Source organism: Vicugna pacos, chromosome 13 (genome assembly GCF_048564905.1).
Source record: "Vicugna pacos chromosome 13, VicPac4, whole genome shotgun sequence".
Classification (NCBI taxonomy): Eukaryota; Metazoa; Chordata; class Mammalia; order Artiodactyla; family Camelidae; genus Vicugna; species Vicugna pacos.
The window spans coordinates 40,856,213-40,876,758 of record NC_132999.1 but is presented as its reverse complement, the minus strand read 5'-3'; the positions used below and the strand labels follow the sequence as shown (position 1 = coordinate 40,876,758).

Below are 20,546 nucleotides of genomic sequence, written 5' to 3'. Positions count from 1 at the left end.
CACTCAGCAATGACTGCTATGGAGACACCACTGTCCTGGCTCCCAGGACTCCTTCAGCTGCCCCCCGCCCCCAGCACACTTAGCCAGGATGGTAACCACACAGGGCCCTGGAGATCCTACCTTCTCCAAGGCCCTTCCAGGGAACAGACCTGAGTCTCCTCCCCGTGGGGACCCCAGACTTGACTCACCCCCAGTCTCTGTCCATAGAGACTCTCCCTTTAGTCAAGAGAATCCCAAGTCTCTTTCAATATTTTCTCCCCTGTCCCACCGGGACACCCAGCTTAGTCCCCTAGAGAGGCTCCAGCTTTAGAGAAACAAAACCCCAACAGAGAAGTGTCTTCCAGTTATCTCGTCCCTCTGTTCACAAACCGCAGACCTCTCCAGAGGCAAGGCAGCTCAGGAGGAAAGAGAGAGAAACATCGCTACCTCCAGTCATCACCCACCACTGGAGTGTGGATGGGCGCTGGCCCCCTCCTCCACCCGGGGTGCATCTCCCAGAAGCCGGAGTCTAGCCCCGAGGTACCAGGCTGGCCCAGGAGCATCCCTGAGGCAGCCCCACAAGAGGCCACAGTTTAGTGGGAACACACACCCCAGCTGACCCCTGCAGTCCCAGGTGGGGATGTGTGTTAATGGAGGTCGGAGGCTAGCAGCGAGTGAGGAACCAGCCATTCCGCATGGAAAGGGTGAAGAAGTCTTCCAGGGAGAGGAACTGCAAGCTTGGCCGGGCTGGGTAAGGAGGAGACATCGGCCTGGAGGGGTAAGGGGCCTAGCAGAGGGAACAGCTGGAGGCTTGACCTCACACTGGTGTCATAGTTAGGGCGCGGGGGGTGATGCGGGTAGAGAGGCCGATGAGGGTCAGTTGCTTGTCCTTCATCTTACAGGCACTGAGGGGTCACTGAAGGGTTTGAAGGAAGGAGGGATATGCCCAGATTTGAGTTTTGGAAAAACATTCTGGCTGCGGTTTGGGGAATGGATGGAGGCCGGGGGCAGGCAGGGAGGCCAGATAAGAAGCTACTGCAATTGTTCAGATGTTGATGGCCCAAACAGGGGCCTGGGGGTGGGGGGTGTGGGGAGAGGACTCCACATGGGCACACTTGGGCCAGGGCAAAGTTTCAATGCAAGCTGTCGGCGACTGCCCCTCCCACCCAAACAACTGTTTCCCTCAGACCCACAGACAGGACTCTGTTTGCCCCCAAGAGCAGTATGGTTGGGGCAGCAACAGGACAGAACCTGAGGCTGGGGAGGGGCCCTGGGGAAGCCTGCCCGAGGCTGGGCCAGCTCCAAGGCTAGGCTGGAGGGCTGAGACCTTGAACCTGTCTCCAAGAACCCTATTCACAGCCTTGCACACAGGGAGGGAGGGAAATAGCTCAATGGTAGAGCGCATGCTTGGCACGCACAGCCTGCACGAGGTCCTGGGTTCACATCCAATTCACCCCATCCAGTGGAGGGTGCACGCTACAAACACACACATAATGACCCACACTATCCACCCCGCTACAAATGACAGCCACCCACACGAACGCCATTCTTCACTACACCCAGACACTGTCCGTTCAGTTCACAACACACCCTACTCACACACCAACCACACAAAACACAACAGATGCTTCATGCATCCCAACATCAGTTGGACCACTGATGCACACAAACCCAGTCTGCACCACCTACCCAGGGCTGAGTGAAGCCAAGGGGAGAGTGGGGCTGACATCCCACCCACCCTCCCCCCTCCAAAGCTGTGTGTCCACGGGACTGAGGCAGCCTGAATGAGGTACCTTTTTCTCACTCACGGCAAGGCAGTATATATTCAGGTTAAACGTGGCCTGGCAGAGCTGGCTGAAATTCTCAAACCAAATAATGCCCAATATGGGAAGTAGGTTCCCTACTTTGTAACCACATCTATGTAAGTAATCTCCATTCTCGGAATGAGAGACAATACACCTCCTATTATAAATGACGGAAAAACTCTGATATCAAAAGCAACTCCAATATATTAAGATGTATGTTATACTTGGTACAGGCAATAAATCTCATTTTTCACCATAAGCAGATCACTGTTTTTACTAACAGAATATCACTTTTACCCCCTCCACTAAATAAATGTTGAACAAATACATAAAGAATATTGATATAAAGTGTGTCAATTTAATCAGCAGCCTGGGAGTCCTCAGGTCCCCATCTGGCCCGGGTAGCTCCTTCTTGCCTACAGCCTCTGCATGATGCCGGCAATGAGGGCCAGGGGACCTGCCACCAGCCGTGGGAGCATCTTCTCCCAGCAAGTCGGCCCACCTGGAAGCCGACTAAAGACACTGCCTGGAGAGGCTGCGGTGGATTTTTCTAAACCCACACTTGACTCTGTCCATACAGAACTCACCTGTGTGTGGTCTTTGGGGAGGCTGCACGGAAACAGAATATCGATCAGATGGGAAGGAGAGAAAGAGGAAAAATACTTCAAAAGCAGAGCTTCCAATCCATCATCGGTTCCCCAGGACTGAAGACCGTGAGCACACAGGGGCCAGCCCTAAGACAGCCTCACACGTGAGACACGGGGACACAGAGACAAACATGCATGTGCAAAGGCACATATATATGCAGAGACATGCAGACAAAGACAGCTCAGAGTGGTGGGCACGGAATGACATTCGTGTACACTGACACATACACATAGCACAGAGGCCAGAGCACACATCTGTGCAGGCAGAACAGGCCCAGGGTACCTGCAGCCACCCAGAGAGCGGCATCTCCATGCACCTTTGCACAGGAACGTGCCTGCGTGCACCCAGGGATGCTTTGTGTTCACGGACATGCACCCTACAGCCCTCTCTGAACTCCTCACCCTGGGGCAGGTGGGAGCAGGTACCTCTTGGAGTCTGCCCTGCTCAGCACGGTCTCTTAGCCTTGAGGTGTCAGGAGCTGACACCCGTGATGTCGTGGTCACGCGATGTAAATGATGCAGTCCTACTCCCAGGAGGGCAAAGAGGGCCCTGACATTTATCCATTCACTCTCAAACCCCTGCAACCAGGTAGTTCAGTGTGCGTTAGGACCACTAGAGGGACATTTCTTAATTACTGATGCCAGGATCCCATCCCAAGAGACTCTGAATCAATTCATCCGGGGAGGGCACCCGGCAATGGGTATGGTTTTAACACTCCCCAGATGATTCCTATGTGCTTCTAGTGTTGAAGTTACCGGAGCAACGGATCGGGACTTATGAGCCTCTTCGTCTTCCGGAAAGACTGCCCTGAGGGCGTGAAGGTGTCCCTCCGCGTGACCTTCAGCTTATGCGGGAAGCCCCTGACACCCTGGGTCTGACCCCCACCCTGCCAAAGACCCTTTTCAAAGTGCAGGTGGTGCAGAGCGGAGTCGCTGTGGCCGGGCGCACCCGTCCACGCACTGCGGCTGCCCCCTGCTGGACAGAGCCGGCAGAGCCCAGCAGTCTCTGACCTGCTTCCTCCCACCAGGGCTGACCCAGGCTGAGATGTGGAGGCAGCCAGGAGCACACAGTCCTGAAGAGAAGTCCCCAAACCCTCTCCAAGAGGCCTCAAACCATCCGCTCTGCGCCCTCTTGCTAAGACCCAGTCCCCTCTGTGATCCTGGCCGTCTGGGGCCTGGGTGATCACAGAGGTCCTTTCCTTGGACCTCCACCCACTCAGTGGGAGCCAGAAATGCCCGTGACCAGGGCAGGCCATGGCATCTGGGGCTACAAAGATGAATGGGAAAGGGAACCAACCAAGGAGGCACCCCCAGTCCTCTCCCACATCCATCCATCCTCCAACCGCTACCCAAGCCTCCTCCCTCAAGCCAGTGGTGTCTTTGTCTACCTCGCAGCCCCCCAACCCATTCTCCCACTGCCCTTAGGGTAAAGCCCAGGCTCCTGAACATGGCTGACCAAGCCCCTCACAGCCTGGCTCCTGCCGCAGTCTCCTTGGAAGGCCTTCCACCCTGGGGCCACCTGGCAAACTCTCCCTCACTCTCCCATATAATGCTCATGCCACCTCCTCTAGGAAGCCTTCCCTGATCTCCTCACTCCACCACTCCTCACTCCCCTTAGTTGCTCCCTCTTCTTTTTCCTGACTGTTATATACCCACCTCTTACAGTAATTATTTTTACATGCCTGCCTCCCCCTACCAGATTGGGTGTCCCCAAGGGCAAGGACCAGGGGCATGGGGTCAACAAAGGTTTGTAGAATGAATGAAGCCATCTCCACACTGCCTGGTACATAGGGAGTGTTCCGCAGTCTGGCTCCGCCACAGAGATGGGCTGAGCCCCACCCCAAGAGGTGCTGTCTCTAGGACAAGGAAGAGAAGCAAAATAACACGAACATTAACAAAACACTTACCAAGTGCCAGGATGAGGCTCAGTTCCAAGTGCTTCACATGCATTCATTCATTCAACCCTCACACCATTATTCCCATTTAATAGATGGGAAAACTAAGGCACAGAGAGGTTAAGTAACTTGCCCAAACACACAGCAGGGCCACCCGGAGCTGGGATTTCCAGAGGCCACACTGTTCACCACACTGCCTTCTCAAGGGAGGAGAATGTTGGTGGAGAACTTGTGTCTACTCTGGCCCGGGCCTGCCCCCAGGCCTCCTGTGGGTTTCTGGAAGGGTCTTCCCAGGAGAAGCCAGGCCGAGAGTCCCTCCCCAGCCAACAGTTTTAGAGCTGTGGCTTCTTTCACTCCCTTCTTAATTCTTCTGACAAGAACAGATGCCACTGCAGCTGACAGCCAGCCTGTCGGTGTGACCGGGAAGGCAGATCCAGCCCCTCATTTGTCTGGTAAGAAAATAGAATTGGACAAGGAGGCAAGTGAGCTCTGGGGAGACCTGGAGGCTCCAGGGGTAGTGGCGGGAACTGGAGGGCTCCCAACAGGCAGGGAAAGGATGCAGGGATGGGACGGCAGTTCTGAGATGCCTGCAGACCCTCGGGACCAGCCCTGCCCCTCATTCTGTCTTCCTCCCTCCCTTCCTCCCGTCCTCCCATCCAGACTTGGTGAACAGCTACCACTCTGCCGGCTACTGGGAGCACAAGGACAAAGTGGTCGCTATCGCCTTCAAGGAGGACAGTCTGGGGAGTGGGCAAGGGCAGACCATCAAGTCCTGGCACGGGGAGCACTCTGATGAGGCAGGACTCCGAGGCCCAGTTGTTGGAGTTCCCATCAGTCTTCGCCACGTCTAAGGGATCTGAATTACTCGAGGTCCTGCAGTTCCACAACTGTCAAATGGGATGCTAACGACATGTGCTTCATTGTGTGCTAGAAGGATGATGCAAGTTCACACATGCAACTCATTTCCAACAGTGCCCAGCCCACAGCAAGCCCCTCTCCCACCTCCGGCACCCCTCACCAAACCCCAGGAGCCTCTTTGCTCTTCTGTTGTTCCCATACCCCTTCACAATCCAAAAGTGTCCCCAGAGCCCTAACCACCATCCGTCCTGTTACAAGTCTCTTCTGATCACCCAGGGCAGATATTTGCAAGCACCACGCATAGTGCTCCTCTCTGAGCTCATCTCCTCTGCCTACGCCCACCAGAGGAGGGTCCCAGTGATTCTGAGACCCTCGTCTTGGAAGAGGGTAAGAATTCTGCTTGGGAGTGAAATAGCTCTCCGCCCCAAACCAGGTATGCCTGCCTCACCAAGGGTTGAGGACTGGGGTGGCAAATAGCACCCCTGACTAGAGAAAGCTGGCTTCTCCTGTGGACAGTTCTTCCTGACAGCTGACCTCAGGCTCTCCAGCTGCAGGGCTAAGGGTCATGCTCTGGCAGGTGACCTGCGGAGGACATTCTCCCTGACTCAGCCCCAGCCCTACAGCCCACAGCCCCAGGGAGCAGAGTAGCAAGGCGGAGGAGTTGGGGCACACCTCTGGCCTGAGCAGGCCCTCCAAGGTGAGGCACTTCTGTGGATCTGGTGTGGTGGGTGTGTCCAGAGGTGCTCTCTGCCAGCCCTTTTCTGAGTGTACATGACTGTGTGTTTCTGTACATGGCTGAGGGAGGGGAGCAGTAACTGCATATGCTTCATGTGACTGTAGCTCACGCGTCTGTGTATACCTGTGTCTCCAAGAACCTGCATGAGTGTGTCTGTGTGTCCCTGGGACACTGTTCCTGGCTGAGCACTTTTTTTTCACCACCAATACCGGCATTGCCATCATCCACTGAATCTTTAACTCCCCATGAAAAATACTTCTTGACTCCAACCCTTTCCCAAGCCACATGCACAGGGGTCTCAGAGGCTAGGTCAAGCCCAGATTCCACGGTGTGATTTTTGAGCCCCTCACAACTTAGCCCAAAGCGATTTCTCTAGCTGTATCTTCCATCCTCCCTTCTCAGCCTAGACTCCTCCCTCCCCTCACATCCAGGAAACTACTACTCACCTTGCAAGACCCAGAAAACATCGCTTCCTCTTGGAAGTCCTCCCTGATCACCCTGCCACCTCCTCTAGGAAGCCTTCCCAGACTTTCCAAGAGTTGGCACCTTTGGCCTGAGTGCTGCTCCTCTGATGCCCTCCTGGGGATGGTCATTACTTCTTACACAACCAGGTCTCAGTCTGACCAGGAGCCTGATTCCCCAGTGAATCTCCAGCTGGGCACACAGTAGGTGCTCAGGAAATGTTGGCAGAGGGTGTGATGCTTGGCGGGCTAGGGGGAAGGGAAGCAGGCAGGTGGCCCGGTTTCCATTCCTTGAGGCTCCTGCCAGCTTCACTCAAGGATGCAGCTCCGCTCTCTCCCCTGGCTCAGCTGTAAGGGTCAGGGTGTTTGGTCCAAAGCAGACGGCAGCGTGAAGCTGCCCACCTGGGAGCTCCACAGGACTGAGCCCAGAGCAGCCCAGTCCTCTGCTTGGGATCGAACTCTCCTCTGCTTTCCCCAGCTACTCCCCCTGGCCCCGAAGCCAAACTGAAGCCATGCCTGAGACCAGCCAGGCCACTGCCCACCCCATCCCAATCCCTGCAGTCACTGCATCTGCATCAGAGGGGTTGGTTCAGAGGGAAGAGGAGGGAAGTGGGATGGGGGAAGGGGGGCGGTAGGTAAAAGGCCAAAGGGACCTTGCAATAGCCTATAATGAAAAAGAATATGAAAAGGAATATATGGGAGGAGGGTATAGCTCAGTGACAGAGTGCATGCTTAGCATGCACAAAGTCCTGGGTTCAATCCCCAGTACTTCCTCTAAAAATACAGGCATAAATAAACCTAATAACCTACTCCCCCCAAAAAACTAAAATATTTTAAGTACATCATTCTTAAAAAAATTTTCAACAATCTGTTAAAAAAAATAATAAAAGGAATATATATATATGTATAACTGAACCACTGTGCCGTGTACCAGAGACTAACAAAACATTGTAAACTGACTATATTTCAATTAAAAAAATTTTTTTTTCAGTCCAGAAGAGTAGAAGGGAAGGGAGGGAAAGAGGGGAGAGAGGAGGAAGGGGGACTGACCATTTGTTTCTCTCTGTCTTTGCAGCCTGCTGCTTCCCACTAGTTAACAATTGCTGTCCAAGCACGGGCCCCAGCCCCTCCTAATTACCATGATTAGCACTGAGCAAACTGCCACATTTTATGACTCTCCGAAACAAAAAAAATAATTAAAGCAATTACTGTCATTAGCACGCTGCCCTCTGCACCACCTTCTCTGGGAATGAGCAACGAGCATGCCTCAGGGAGTCAGGACTGGGTGCCTTCCTCTCCCGGCTCCATTCTGCACCCTCAGCACCACCACCGCCGCCTGCCACCTCCAGGGGCACAAGCCTGGACAGCTCAAGCCACCAGCAAGGCTGGGAGGCCTCAAGGAAGGGCTTCAGTGGGACCCCCGGCAGACCCCCAGTATGCCTGGAAAAGCCCGAACCAGGTTTCCAGGAAACTGCAGACAGGGGGCCACCCCTGGGCCAGGAGCCCGCCAGGCTGTCACCCTCAGACCTGGCCTTGTCCCTCTGCAACTCCTCTGTGCCGGGCCCCCAAACCCACCAGCAGAACTCCCCCAAACCCTGCCCTCTCTGGCTCCCTGACTTCCCATCACAGCCCAGACCTATGTTCTGCCACTCCCTAGCTAAAGGACCTGGTCACCTAAACCTCAGGCTTCAGTTTCCTTGTCTGTAAAATGGGCCGTCTTAGCTCGGGCTGCTGTAACAAAATACCACCGAGTTGGTGGCTTAAACAGCAGACATTTCTCACATTTCCAGTGGCTGGAAGTCCAAGATCAGATGCTATTCCTGGGGAGAGCCCTCTTCCTGGCTTGCAGTGTGTGCTCACATGTCTTTCCTTGGTTCATCCTGGGGGGTGAGGGGGGTGAGGGAGTGGAGAAGAGAGGGAAAGAGAAAGGAAAGCAATTTCCCTGGTGTGTTTTCTTCTAAGGGCACCAGTCCCATCCTGGGAGCCCCACCCTCACATCCTCACCTAATCCTAATTATCTCCCAAAGTCTCCATCTACAGATACCACCACATTGAGGGTTAGAACTTCAACATATGTATTTGGGGTTGGGAAGACACATTTCAGTCCAGAGCATGAGATTTGAAGTATCTGTGGAGCAATCCCTTCCTCATGAGTGCCTTTGAAGATTGAGTGAGACAATCACCAGGAAGCACCTTAAGCCAAGCCGGACACATAGTAGGCCCTCAATCACCAGTGGGTCTCTCTTTTTTTTTAATTGAAGTATAGTCAGTTTACAATGTTTTGTCAATTTCTGGTGTACATAGAGCATAATGTTTCAGTCATACATGTACATACATATATTCCTTTTCATATTTTTTCATTATAGGTTACTACAAGATATTGAAGAGTTCCCTGTGCTATACAGAAGAAACTTGTTTATCTATTTTATATATAGTCGCTAGTATCTGCAAATCGCGAACTCCCAATTTATCTCTTCCCACCCCCTTCTCCCCCTGATAACCATAAGTTTGTTTTCTATGTCTGAGTCTTTCTGATTTGTGAGTAAGTTCCTTTGTGTCTTTTTTTGTTTGTTTTTTTTTAGATTCCACATATTAGTGATATCATGGTATTTTTCTTTCTCTTTCCAGCTTACTTCACCAGTGTTTCTCTTCAATGCTGCCTTGAAGCAGAAAGAGGACTGGGGTTGAGCAAGAGGATTCGCTGAGGAGGCTGGGGAGAGGGCCAGGCTCTGGGCTGTGATGATTTTGTAAACCACAATGCCTGTGACCCAGGATTATTGCCATGGCCTCCTAACTGGTCTCCCTACTTCTGTCCCTGCCCCTTACCCTTCAATTTATTCTCAACACATAAACCAAAGAGAATCTTTTAAAACATAAGTCACAGAGCACAGAGGATTTTCAGGGCAGTGAAAATGCTCTGTGTGATCCTATAATGATGGATATATATCATTATACATCTGTTCAGACCCATCGAACGTGCAACACCAAGAGTGAACCATAACGTGAACCATGGACTCTGGGTGATAATGACATGTCACTGTAGGTTCATCAGTTGTAATGAATGTACCACTGTAGGGGGGATGTTGATAGTGGGGGAGGCTGTGCATGCGTGGGGACAGAGGTATATGAGAAATCTCTGTACCTTCCTTTCAAATTTGCTGTGAACCTAAAACTGCTCTAAAAAATAGTCTTTAAATTGTCCCCTAAAAGATAATAAATACTTATTTAAAAAAAAATGCATGAGTCAGATCACGTCACATCTCTGCTCAGAAGCCTGCAGTGGATCCTCATCTTACTCAAGAGTGAAAACCAAAGTCCTTACGATGGTCTCCAAGGCCATGTGCCTCTCCTGCTCCCGTCCCCCTCACTTGCTCTGACCTCAAACCTATCCTGCATACTCCGGCCTTAGGCTGGCCGTCTACCTGGAACTCTTCCTCCAGGAACAACTCACCTCCTTCAAGTCTTCACAGTGATGGAGCTCTCACTCAGCATCCCAGCACATATCCCAACCCCCGCACCCTCTTTTAGTCTTTCATCCTCCCATTGCGCTTAACACCTTTTAACATGCTTTGTAATTTACTGATGTACTGTGGTCGCTGTTCACTGTCTAGCCCCCAAAGGGCCAGGGATCGTTGTCTACTTTGTTCTGATGTTTTCCCAGGACCTAGATCAACGCCTGGCACATAGTAGGGACTCAGTCAATATCTGTCTAATTTAACTGAGGTACTGTAATTGTAGCCAAGGTCTCTTGTTTCCTCTGGAAGATCCAGTACCACCTTCAGAAGAACTGGAACCAACGGAGACATCAGTATAGCCACAGATGAGCGATGTCCATCAGACTGTGCAGGGTAAGTCTTTCAACAGCGACACCATGTGGCAGGAAGAAGCAACAGCAGCAGCGGGCTTTCTTACTTCTTGGAGGAGAGGTCCTGGAAGCGAGCGGGATTGACCTCACAGTGACTGCATTACCACGGAGATTCCCGGTCAGTTGGAGAGGTAGAGAATCTCAATCAGACTTTCTTCTAATAACCACTGACACCGAGCAATTATTTAAAAACTAAAAGTTTTCACTTCACATCCATTAGGATGGCTATTATTTAAAACAACAACAAAGTAAGTGTTGGCAAGGATGTGGAGAAATTAGAACCCTTGTGCATTGCTGGTGGAAGTGTAAAATGATGCAACTGTGGAAATCAGTATGGTGGAAATCAGTATGGTGGTTTCTCAAAAATTTAAACACAGAATTCCCATATGATCCAGTAATTCCACCTCTAGGTATGTGCCCCAAAGAACTGAAAGCAGGGATTTAAACAGATATTTATGTTCATAGCAGCATTACTCACAATTGTCCAAAGATGGAAGTAACCCAAGTGTCCATCAATGGATGAAACAATAAGCAAAATAGGGTATATACGTACAATAGAATATTACTCAGCCTTACAAAGGAGTGAAGTCCTGATACATTGCCACAATAGGGTTGAACCTTGACACTACACCAAGTGAAATAAATCACTCACAAAAAGACAAATACTCTATGATTCCATTTAAATCAGGTGTATAGAATCGTCAAATTCAGAGAGACAAAAAGTAGAAGAGTCTTCGCCAGGAAGTTGGAGGAGGAGATAATGGGGAGCAGGTGTTTAACAGGTACAGAGTTTGGGGGTGATGAAAAAGTCCTGGAGATGGAGGGTGGCGATGGTTGTACCACAGCATGAATGTACTTAATGCCACTGACCTGTACAGTTTTTTATTTTTTTTAATTTTATTACTTTTTTGTTTAGGGGTTTTTTTTTTTTTTTTGGTTGCAGGGAGGTAATTAGGTTTGTTTATTTATTTGTTTATTTTTAACAGAGGTGCTGGAGATTGAACCCAGGACCTTGTACATGCTAAGTACATGCTCTACCACTGAGCTATATACCCTCCCCACCTTAAATGACTGAAATGGGAATTTTATGTTATGTATATGTATGTTTTACCACAATTTTAAAAATTTTAATTAAAAAAAAAAACAGGAAAAAACTTCCAGAAAATAAAAGGGTTGGTGTAACTCTGAGTTCAAGGAGAGTTGCTTTAAAGCACAGCACAGGAGTGGGTACAGGCCATCTTCCCACCCCCACATGGAGCCCACCACGCCACTGGCCCTAACTGACCCTCCTCTTACATGCCTCACTTCACCATATTGGAATCCAAGTTGGGCTCATATTTCTTTTCAGGGTCCAGCTATAATAACTCTGAGTCCTCAAAACTCAAACTCAAACTGTACAAAGCACGTTCCTCTGTGAGGCTCCCTTCCGCCAGTCCTATTCACAGCCTGGAAATAGGCAAAAAGATGGCTGAGTCCTCTCCCAGTCCTGAGACCTGGCCAACAAGCCCATGTAGACTCAGCTGACACTCAAGGGCCTACAGTTTGTTTGACATCCTAATGACTATTGATCAGGGCCCCCGCTCTGGGAAGTCAGATGTTCACTTGTAGAAAACTGATAAGGTGCGAATGATTTCCATCCAGAAGAGAAAATAATTGCAAAGGTTATGGTTCTATTGCCTTACAGGATATTAACTAATTTTGTATCTAATTGAGTCATCATATTCCATCATGGTTTTTCATGGGTTCCTCACATCCTCCTTTGAATCAGCTTTGCTCAACTCTCATTGAGTTAAATAATATTTTGATGGTGCTCACGATATATTGCCCGAGAATTACATTTATAACATTTTAAGAATTGTACCTCGGCACCTGGGGAAGCTAGATAGGAGCTCACATGCTCCACACACAGACCCAGGGGGCTGTTTGTCACTTCACTGTCTGACTGCTCCTTCTCCTGGCTCCCCTCCCATCTTTCCTCTTCCTCTTCCTCCTTTTCTTTTTTTCCTGTCTTCTTCTCCTCCTCCTTTTTTTCCCTCTCCCTCCCTCCCTCCTCTCTCTCTGCCCACCCCCTTCTCTCTCTCTATCTGTCTCCATCTGAAAATCCTTAGTGTTCTCTGCTCCCACCCCAGGCAATAAACCCAGGTCACATCTATAGCAAACTGCTTAAATGCAGTCATCACAAAACAGAATATTTACCATCTCAATTTGCCTTCTTGCACCTAGATTCCTTCTTCCAGGCCTCCTCCTAGAAAAACAAGTAGTGTTTGCTTGTTTGTCTACAGGACACATCTTGGGTGGGGAGGGATCTAATTCAAGGTCATATGTATCTCTATCTCTGGAAACCAACACGGTTTCCAGAAACCAACAATCCCCAAATGAGCATCTTCATTAAGTTAAAAAAAAAAAAAAGCAAAAACTCTCTTCTCCAGATAACCTACCACAATAGTTTAAAACTGAATTATTGTTGTTACAGAAAAGAACTTTTTTCATTTTATTATTTTGTTTCTGACACCTCACTAAACTCCTTTATTTGCCATAATTAATTGTTTTGAGTTAATTTTATTGCGTTTTCTGGTGATAAAATTGGGTCTCTGGAAAACGATGATAATTTTCCCATAGCTAAATTTTGCAATCATGCTTTCTGTCTTATCACAATGGCTGTAATATGTGTTCTTTGCTATGATTAAAAGTGTCGAGCTTTTGAGCAGCTACCAAGAAAAATTCACTGGCAAGCAAAGAGGCTAGGGACTGAGTAAGCATCTGGAAAAAAAAAAAAAAACCCTGCAATGTGGGGTGATGAGACAAGGCCTGGACCAGCATCTTGCCTGCAAAGGAAGAGGTGCAGGGAAGAGAGAGTTTAGATGCTGAAATCAGCAATGAGGCAAGAAACCGACCACGACTCCAGGTCTGCATGCCTGGAGCCCAGTGGTCCACAGGAGTGACCAGGGATGATGGATGCCCATGCTTGTACCACAATGATTGTTTTAGGGATGGACACTTGATCCAGACCTAAGCCAAACAAGCCCTGGCATTCCCCATCCACATGACCTAAGTTACTCCAATCAGAAGTGAAGCTCAGGAATTCTGTTGGATGGTTGGCCAAAGGGAACCCCAAGATCTGGAGGAGCTTTTGGCATCCGACATAGAGAAGCAGGCCTGAGCGTCAGAGTAATGAACTCTAGATCCAGCCTACCTTGAGGTTTATGCTACCTTTGGACTTTCAAATCACATAAAAACTACACGTTCCTTTTACTGGGCAAGCCAGTTGGCGCTCGGTCTTCTGCTACTTGTTATATAAAGAGTCCCAACTGATCTACCAGGAAATTCACAATATTTTTAATAGCTACTATAACTCTCTTACAGTGTACTCATCTGAAAAGAGGTGCGAGGGAGAAAAGTAATTAGAATTCTCAGTTTATAAACATTTCCTAAAATGTGAATTCAAGAGAGAAATTAGCAGATATTTTAATTGTCTACTCCATCTCCACATCCTCACACTTAATCTACCTACTCTCTAAATACATTAATTAACATTTTCCTAAATACTTTCCAGTTTACAATGCAACTTCACACGCTTCGACTCATCTGGTTCCCATGACAAAAGACGAGAGATGGGTGGTAACAGCAATGCCTCATTTTGTGTAGCACTCTACAGTTTGCAAAGCCCTCTCTCTTACTTTATTTTGTGTGATACTGGTCGGCCTATCTCTTGCAAGGAAAACTGACATACTTGTAGCTCTCTTGGCCTACAGAGAACTGTTCCACATTTCTGTGTCTTCACCAATGTCACTCAGCCGGTATGGTCCTTACCACTTGGTTCACCAGGTGAACTCCTATTCATACTCAAAAACCCATTTTAGATAGGACACATGCTGTCTTTCTCCCCAGTAAGATAGACAGGTGGTGTGATGCTCAAGCACTGTGTTGCTTTTGCCAGATTGGTCAAAGTCAGCCTGCTGGTTGTTGGGATAGAGTGGGGGCTCTGGCCAAGTGTTTTGTGGTTTGGGGTAAACTTCATCTATCACTAAAGAAAAGACACCAGCCTCTCCACCAGCCCCCTGGCCATAAGAACCTACTTCAAGCTTGGCCAGGTTTACTCTGTTATCCAGAGGGAGAAGGTCAATGTCAGACTTAGCCTTGGGCCATTTTTTTGGTTTTATGCTATTGGCCCTCGGGCCAACCCAGTCTTTAGGCCTTCAAACAGGCCTCAAAGAGACTTACAAATAAACCACAGACTTCTCAAATTGGTCTCAAAGAGACCTTCACCAGGATCCTCAGACTGGACCCAGGGGAACCCTTCGATGGGCACAGGTCAGAGCACTGACTCACACCAGGAAACCCCTTCCTCCGACCTCAGATGTTCTCTCAAAGATACCTTCCCAAGAGAGCCAGGACTCGGTACCCACTGTCCACACCCCTCCTGGAGGACTGTCTGGGGCCTGCAGGACTCTGTCCAGGAGTTCATTTGTGGGTCTGAAGCCCTGACTGGGGAAGACTAAGGATGCTGGCGGTGGCCATGGAAACTAGCTGGATTTCTTTACTCCAAGCAGGTGGGACACTCAGCTTTCCCCATAGCTCTGGGGATTCCAGTAACAGAGTGACCCTCGCCACAGACTCAGGGGTCAGAGGGCAGAAAGGGTGGGGAGAAAGCTGCCCCAGGGGAGGAGGGAGATGAAGGGAGCCAAAGAGTTGGCCCAGGCCCTTTCTCTGAAGCTGTAAATCCTGTTTTCCTGGGGGTTTCCTGGATGCTGTGGCATCAGGGCCCAGTACTAACAGGACTGGGCTGTAACTGTCAGTGTGAATCTACTTCCTGGGTCCTCAGCACAATCAGGTCCACATTCGGAGTGGGCGTTTGTGGCCACACTGAATACCTCCACTTTTTTAACCTGCTCCTCTGCCAGGACTTCCCAGCTTAGAGTAGGGCCCCATCATTCCCTGGGCCCCCAGCCTGAGGTCCTCAGCTCAGCCTGGACCAAGTCTACCCCACCAGGCTGGATTCTTCCCTCCCCCCCAACAGGCCACCAGAAGCAGTCTCCCGGAAACCACCTCTGAGCACATACCAATCTGCTTTGGAACCTGCAAGGGAGCCCCACTGCCCACAAGATAAAGTAAAGTGAACTTCCTCATCCCACACATCACAACCTCGCTGCCTCCGACCTCCCCGGATTCCACGGCTTGTACACACCCTACTTTCTAGCCAGATTCAGCCACATCCACGTCTCACCTCTAGTCCTTTGCTCCTGCCAGACCACTGGCCTGGCTGTCTTCTTCTCTGGTGCAATTCACTCTGCCTTTGCTGGTTTCACAAAATCCTTCCCACACGGTGGTCCCACCATGACTGACCCCTCCCTCCCCAGAACCTGTGACATTTTCATCTTTTCTACCCACCCCCCACCAAAAAAGAAAGATCTGTGCTGGGCGATAAGAACTCTGAGTGATTCACTGCTGAGTTCCGTTAATACTGTTTGCCCAAATGAAGTCATTCGTTCAGTCATCGTGTGTGTTTGGAGCACCTACCACTCCTGGTTCTGTCTGGGCCCTGGGGCACAGCCATGATCAAGACAGGATAGGACTCATATTGTCCCCGGGGGGCGGTTAATTCCCGAGTGATTCCTGGCCTTTGCAGAAGTCTTAGGTACTTTCACGGATGCCTCTCCAAACTCCAGTGTCCAGGACCCCAGGAATCCAAAGCAGCCATCCCTCTGTTTGTTCCTCACCGTGATCTCCTGCCATCTGAATGTACAGAGCAGGTGTCCAGGCAAGGAGTGGAGGGGGCGAGGTCTTCACGTACGTGTGCAGATCCATCCCCAGTGCACAGAGGTGCTGGGAGGCCACCACTCTCCAGGCCACCTGTGTGCGCACCTCCCCCAGCCCCGCACAAACGGCTCCCAGCACACTGCGCTCCTGCTGCTTAATTTTGCTGAACACCAAGTCCCAACCCCGTGTTAATTGGTTTTACTCCAGCCTTTTGTGCCTCCCATTAAATGAGGAAATGCCACCCATAAAATTTTAATTTTAAAAGCCAACTTGTTTGTTTTATATTGAAATTCCCCAGGCAGCTCCAGCAGAGGGAAACAGACACATTTTCGTTTCATTAAAGCAACTTGAGTGAAGATAAAAAAGCAGCTGAAAAATTAAATTTAAAAACAGAGCAAGAAGCATTTAAAGAAAATGAATGAAAATGAGCTGCCGCAGAGGGCGGCGGCGATCAGGCTCCTTCTCTGCCCGCCTGCGCCCCCTGCAGGGAGACGGCGGAGCAGCAGAGGGAATCGGTGGACCCTGATGGCTAGTAACCCCAGAAGGCTGGACCTTGGACTCTCTCTTCCCTGAAAGTTGTAAAGTGTTACTCACTGTCTGAAGAGTCCCCTTAGGAGGTCAGTGACATCTGCTTCAGCCACCAAAGCAGAATTTGCTGGTTCTGTTTTAGAGGAAGTAGGCTGGAGGGACTCCACCACTGGTCTAGCAGCTTCCTCTTCCTCAAGGACAAACTGCATGATGGTGAAGCCACCTGGGTGGTCCTGGCTCTCCCACTGACCAGCTGTGAAATGGAGAGCAAGGAGCCTCAGTTTTTTCATCTATAAAGTGGGAATCATAATGTTACTTAGTTTAGAGAGTCGTTGTGAGGAGTAAGTAGATTAATACCTTGACATCGTTTAAAAGAGTGTGGTATACAGTAAGTGCCTAATTAATGTTAGCTTTTACTACTCTCATCCTGCCACTACTCTTCTACTCCCTGCTCCTAACACATTGCCTTCTGCTGAGTGCACCTGCCTCCCTCCATCTATACATCCCCTCACCACTCAGAAGGCCTTTTAATGATGTCCCTGAGCTAAGACAGCTAAGAGAGACTGAAGGGGAGGTCTGATGAAAGATTGGGGAACCCTCATTCCATGGTACAATTCTTGTGGGCCAAACCAATTCATTAAAATTTTATTATAATCCTCCCCAAGAAAGCCAGACCCCCTGGGTTCAAATCCCAGCTCCACGACTTACCAGCTGCCTGTTCTTGGGCAAGAGTCTTCCGGGCCTCAGTCTCCCCACTAATAAAATGGGAACAGTAAGTGGATCTGCCACCCATTGCCATGGAGATCTAATACAACAAGCCCGGCTCCACTCAGTGCCCAGTGAATGGCCACTGATCAGCACCAGGTCTAGAGGTCTGAGGCTGTCGAGGCGGAGAAGGGGCTGGGCAGGTGGGACCATAACAGAGTGACCTCACCTCCCTGTTCATGGCTGTTGCCATGGAGTAATTATTAATAGCGCTTTCATTCTCAAAAGTGTCCTAATCTGGATGACTAATTATGCGCTCATCCTACTTCAAATCCCCCTTTCCAATGAGAGGGCCTCAGAGCTTGCCCCCTGGTTTTGAGGAAAATGTCCTGACCCCTTGACCTGTTTTCTGCCTGACTACAGAGTCCTAACCCTAAGCCCTAACCTCAAGCTTGGCTTGGGCTAAAGAAGCTCATTACCTCAAACAGCGTGATGAAGAGACGGGGTGGGGAGAGACTGGGAAAGGCCAAGGGTGCCCAGAAGGTGGTGGGAAAAGAGTCTGGGATTCCGGGCCTCCTCTTTGCCTCTGAGGGCAATTTACGTAACTCCTGATCCTTAACTTCCTCTTCTCTCTGGTGGGCGGAGGGATTAGCAACAATACTATCTAACAGTTGCAAAGATCAAATCAAACCAGAGAATGGATGTGAAACTGCTCTGTAAACTGTAAAGTGTTGCTCACATTCTGGTGAGTACCCTCAGGAGGTCAAGTGACATCTGCTTCAGCCACCAAAGTAGAATTTCCAGAATCTATTCCTGGAGGTGACCAGGGTTGGGGACACAGAGAGTCACCAAGGGGCCCGGATGGGGAAAGGATGGTCTGCCCTGTGCCTTGGAACACAAAAGTCCTATAACTCACAGCCTGTGTCCTGCAGACCCTGAACCTCTTCCCACAGGCCCCCAACACCTGCCCAGCAGCTGTGGCTGCCCCCAGGCTCCATCCCTCCGTCTGTGGGAGCCACCTTCTCAGAAAAGCTCAGAGAGGGCATCTTAGTGGCTGCAAAGTGGCACCTTTTTTATTCGAGGCAGAATTCTTTACCAGGTTCCCAAATTGTACACCAAGGAACCTCCCTGTCCCCAAGATTTAGCGACAGTTCTGAGAAAGTGGGACCAAGTGGGTGGGGCACTCTCACCCCTCCCCCTCCACACCCTCTCCCTTCTCTCTTCAGCCAGAGCAGTTCTATTTTTTTTTTTAATTTTGGAGAGGAGGTAATTAGGTTTATTCATTTATTTATTTTTAGAGGAGGTGCTCAAAATTGAACCCAGGACTTCGTGCATGCTAAGAATGCACTCTACCACTTGAGCTATACCCTTCCCCACCCAGAGCAGCTCTATTTTATGTATTCTTTTCAATTTACTTGCACAAGAACTTCTACCGTCAAAATATTTTTCCTGCTCCTCCTCTCTTCTTTTCTTCCTGAACCACTCAGTTCTAAAACCATCAGGGCAGCAGAGCAAGGGAGACATCTGCGTTGGGGAGGGGGAACCATGGAGGACAAGAGGGGGCATCACAGCATGTGAGAAGGGGTCTGTGGAGGGGAGGTCGGGGTGTGAGAGCCCCCGCAGAGTGAGGAGTGCGTCAATTACAGGGGGACAGCCTGGCCTGGGGTGTTGGAGCACAAATGGTGTGAAGTGGCATCCGCACATGAGGGCAGCCCGGTGCAGGTGTCAGAGGCGGATCAGGGTGAGTAGGGCAGCCACGGCGGGGAATGGGCTCAGCATGGGAAATCAGAGGCCAAGCTGGATGAAGATGGGCCAGGCAGGGAGATGGGTGTGGGAGACTAAGGTGGAGTCAAGAGGGGGTCTAAATGGAGAGAGGGGGTACCCTGCCTGAGGAATCAGAGCTTGAGAGGAGGCGGAGCAGAGAAAGGAAGGGTGACCCAGATTGCCTGCCACTCAAACCGGTGGAGGTGGCAGGGGGCAGGGAGGGGAGCGGGTGCTCGGCCTCCTTCGCCTGCCAGATCCTTTCTAAAGCCAAGGAGGACCTGGAGCCCTTCCCAAATCAGTTGAAGTCATCAGATATTCACTAAGTACCAGTGATGTGCTGGGCAGCATGCTGGGCGCTAAGAAGAGAACCAGGATGGAGCACAACAGCCCAGCGGGGAGCACCACCCGGAGCCAAGGGAGCACCTTGGGGACAGCATGACCTCTTAGAGCGTATCAGGAACAGTCCAGAGAAGAGGCAAGCTGAGAGGTGAAGGAAGATGAGTTTGCCAAGGGTGGCAGGATGGGGGCAGCAATGACTCTGGAACTCGATTTCTCCCCCTGCCCAGCCTCACCTGCCCAGGGGCACCCCATCCCTGAAGGCCAGAGCCACCAAGAGCCTCCTCAGAGGCCTTTCCATCCTGGGACCCCAGGGACTACCTCCTAGACCGGGCCACTCAGGACAGACAGGGAGCTTCAGGGGCCGCCTCACTTTTGTCCAGACCCCACTCCACCTGGAGGCTTGTCTAGATAGGAAGGCCTCCTCCATTTCCCTTCCTGAGGTTCAGCATCTCTCATCATCAAGATATTCTGTTTGGCATTTAACTCGAATCCCTCTTGCGTTTTTTCTTTTTTTATTTCTTGGTGGGGGGGTGGGTTTGTTTGTTTATTTCATGGAGGTACTGGGGATTGAACCATGCTAAGCATGCACTCTGCCACTGAGCTATACCCTCCCCACCCCTTGCTTTTCCTATTAAAAGACATGGCTAGTTAGGCCCTTCCCCAGTAACCCTGAGCCAATTAAAATCTATCCCAGGAGGAGGTGGGGGGAAGCTGACAAGGCCAGTGAGTTGGGGGCTGTACCAAAACCCTGCTTCAGGCAGAAGCTCCCCTCCCAGTCATTTTTTTTCCTCACAAGCCCTAACCTACAATCCTTCCTTTGGTGGCCCCTCTGCCCTTCCCACACCCAGGTGAGAACCCTACTCATGCACATACACACACACACACACACACACACACCCCACACCCCAGCATGACAGTCCTCAGCCTTACTCCCCAAAGAGCCCTTTCAGCAGAGAAATGCTGGCCGGGTCCCACTCCAGGTGGTCCCTTCTATTCAGGCTTCAAGATGGCCCAGCCCAGCCTCGAAAAGGAACTGTTGGACTCCATACGACCTGACTTTCATGCTTCAAAGAGCCCCAGGAGAGGTCGAGGCTAGACCCCAGAAAGGACTTCCTTTGGTTGAGATGTGGCAATGGTGTCCCCGTGCCCCGCCTCTCTGCGGTCACCAGGAGGGGGCGCCACAGCCCAGTCCAAGGGCAGTGTTATC

At 50.4% G+C, this 20,546-nt stretch overlaps 1 long non-coding RNA gene across 2 annotated transcripts in view; it reads right to left on the bottom strand.

Annotated features, from left to right (window-relative positions):
* The window catches only part of LOC116282973 (uncharacterized), an 85,662-nt gene that overhangs the window by 53,010 nt on the left and 12,106 nt on the right, over positions 1 to 20,546 (bottom strand). Inside the window, exons 2-3 of one of the 2 annotated variants that reach the window (XR_012079274.1) lie at positions 16,598 to 16,784; positions 8,616 to 10,341 (exon numbers count right to left, since the gene is read on the bottom strand). This is a non-coding gene — a long non-coding RNA (uncharacterized lncRNA). Of the gene's footprint in view, positions 1 to 8,615; positions 10,342 to 16,597; positions 16,785 to 20,546 lie in introns of those variants that run through there. The other variant, XR_012079275.1, reaches the window with a different exon arrangement.